The sequence below is a fragment of the Pinus tabuliformis genome, chromosome 4_1 (genome assembly GCF_031772625.1).
Source record: "Pinus tabuliformis cultivar Carrire ecotype Pingquan chromosome 4_1, CPIR1, whole genome shotgun sequence".
NCBI lineage: Eukaryota > Viridiplantae > Streptophyta > Pinopsida > Pinales > Pinaceae > Pinus > Pinus tabuliformis.
Genome location: NC_142303.1, coordinates 159,967,391 through 159,970,669, shown reverse-complemented (window position 1 = coordinate 159,970,669; position 3,279 = coordinate 159,967,391). Strand labels below are relative to the sequence as shown.

Here is a 3,279-nt window from a genome sequence, read left to right as displayed (position 1 = left end):
TCAAAGTGGATAGCCAAACTTGTGGTGGTAAGAAAGAAAAATGGAGAAATCAGGCTTTGTGTCGACTTCATAAATCTGAACAAGTGCTCTAAAAAAGATAACTATCCCCTGCCCAAGATGGAACACGTGCTGCAAAGAGTTTCAGGGGCTAAATTCATGTCTTTCTTAGATGGATTTTCAGGTTACAATCAGATAGTTTTACATCCTGAAGATTAGGAAAAGACTACCTTCACTACTCCTTGGGGTACTTTCATGTACTCCAAGATTCCTTTCAGACTGAAGAATGTTGGGGCTACGTTTCAAGGGCCATGGACATAGCCTTTGGGGGAGAAAATGACAAGTTTGTCCTTATTTATCTTGATGACATAACAGTCTTCTCCAACAGCCACAAAGACCATTTACATCATTTAAAGAAGGTCTTCCTAAAGTGCAGACAGTTTGGAATCTCAGTAAACCCAAGGAAGTCACAGTTTGCTCTACAATAAGGCAAACTTCTAGGACATATTATTTCTGCTGAAGGTGTGAATATTGATCTAGCAAGGGTCCAAGCCATTCAAACATTGCCCATCCCAAAAAAATGTAAACTTTGAAACGGGAACTATAAACTCAAAACGGGAACTCTGGCCAAAAAACCTCGAAAAAACATCAAAAACAGTGCTAAAAACGAAAAGTGTGTATACTGGAATGATGATTTTATTTTAGGGGTCAATTTTGAACATGTTTTAAAAATGGCAGTGACTACAAAATTTTCTTGCAAAATATAGCTTCAAAATGAAAAAGTGATATACTGGAACGATGATTTTTTTTAGGGTCAATTTTCAAAAATTTTAAAAAATGCTAGTAAAACCAAATTTTTATGTGCCAAACAAAGTTGTTTATGAGGAAAAAAAAACATTAATGTTTTTGGTAGAATATCATTTTTCTTTCCTAAGTATAAATTCAACATGTTTTCAACCATTACATGCCATGGTTATTTCACCTAAACATAGATGGACAAATTTATCATATCACATCAATCACATTTTCCTTATTATCCTTATTTTAATTTTGAGCATGACAAATTCATAGGAGGCCAGGATTTCACCAAAAATAGGATCTGGAGTCAGATTACAGTGAATCTCCTCTAATGAACCTCGCTAAACTGATCACCCTCTCCATAAAATATGTTCACTATAACCTTATTGTTAAAGCATTTCAATTTTGTTCACTATAAACTTTACCACTGAGAAATGATTACATTTATCAAATTCACTGTGAATATCTTAACAACAGCATAAAAACATCTCCCTTGGCAACAATTCTAAAAAGTCAATTAGGTCAAGAATTTACACCCAATATAAGGAGACACCCCTATTAATATGGTTATTCAATGCGTTGCTTCCCCCACTATTATCAATTAGATGTTACCCATCCTCATATCTAAATAAAATAAAAGGGAGAAATAAAATAAATGAAAAGCACCCCAATGGGGGAAGTAACGAGGGATATAAAAACCTTTTATGGGGCTATGAACATCTAGTTGGTAGTAAATTCTTATTATTTCATTGTGGTGATTACATTGTAGACATAGAAACTCATTAATATTGGAAGAATACTTTTAGAAATCCTAGAGTCATATTTAAGGAGTCTATTACCTCGAGATCTATACAAACCCATTGGATCAAAAGCCAAACCTAAAGTGAAAGTAACAAAATTTATTTTTTTAAAAGTAAATGACCTTTATGGATAAATTAATATAATAAAGAAGTTTTTCTTAATCCTCGATAAAAAGCTTTCAATGTTAAACTAATATATCTAATCTCTTGTAAATTCCTAATAAAATTAACTAAAAATATATTACTGTACCATAACTATAACCTTATTGTTAAAGCATTTCAAATATTTTAGACTCATCTATTGTCTTTCCATGAATTCACTAGAAAGAACACTTGGATTTTGCTTTTAAAAACTATTCCTATTTCCATTCCTTTATGCTTAACATGGTCATTTTAAACGTCTTCTTAATCAAGGTGAAAACCATAATCTCAATCAATTTTCATGTAAATATCTTAGATAAAGATGAATTGACCAGAAAACACACTTGAATGGTCTAATGGAAAATGAGTAAGAATGGTCTGTTATTCATAGATGTATTATGTTACACCGGTATCTTTAGTCAAACACCATTAGTCAAACAAAATATTACGTTACAAAGCATTGTAGAGTGAGTTGTTGAGATAGACTTTTAAGTGCAGTTCTTACAAAAATGTAAGAGTAAATATGCATGCATTTAGAAAGTCGTTGACATGGATTCTAAAGTATGTATATGTCGTAAATACAAGAAATGTGTTTGGTTATCTTCATTAGTCCTTTATTTTCTACAGCACGCAAATATAATCAAACTTTTTTTTTCTTCCATTTTTTACTGAAGATTGTTATTGTAGTTTAGTGAACTACCTCTTTCAAGTTATTTTGATTGTCATATAGCATTAATCGCTCAATTTGATACATATCTAAGCAGGAAGTCATGGATACCGGTGTGAAATTGGCAGTTGTGGTGAAAGTAATTGGCCGTACTGGATCAAGAGGTCAAGTTACACAGGTCCGAGTAAAATTTTTGGATGATCAGAATCGACTGATCATGAGGAATGTAAAAGGACCTGTCAGAGAGGGTGATGTCCTTACTTTGCTAGAATCTGAAAGGGAAGCAAGGAGATTGCGCTAATTATGTTGTTTAGATTATAACATTGGACTTAAAGTGAGACAGGAATAACTTATATTGTTATGTGTTCTGTTTCTGCATTATTTTGTAGTGTAGTGTTTGCTATTGTTTTTGATGCAAAGGGATCAATGAGTGAGGCTATAAATGATCTGTGATATGTAATCCAGAATTTTACAATTAAAGTATGAAGTATGTCATACTTAATGGGGAATGGGGAATCGAAACAGTAACTGTTTATTTTTGCATCTGGAATGAAATTCAAATTACTGTACTGAAGATTTTCTGTGAAAAAAAACAGTGAAAATTAGCAATCCAAATCATATACAAATAAAATTCAAATATGTATCCAAACTCACAGCATGACATTATATTTTCCATCATGTCATATTATTCTACGTCTCATTATTGTAATGTACAGAGTGACCTCCAAGTCAATTGATATGCAGAGAAGTTATTTTGCATCGATCTATAAGAAACAACTAATAAAAGCGTGCATGGAGTTGGAAAAAAAAATTTTGTGGGAGGAGCTATGAGACAACATCTCAAATTTCATAATCGAGCTATCATCACCATTTCCA

The 3,279-nt window shown here is 32.3% G+C and overlaps 1 pseudogene; it reads left to right on the top strand.

Annotated features, from left to right (window-relative positions):
- The first annotated feature begins 2,504 nt into the window (after positions 1–2,504).
- Positions 2,505–2,779, top strand: LOC149174683 (small ribosomal subunit protein eS28 pseudogene; annotated as a pseudogene).
- Positions 2,780–3,279: the final 500 nt, after the last annotated feature.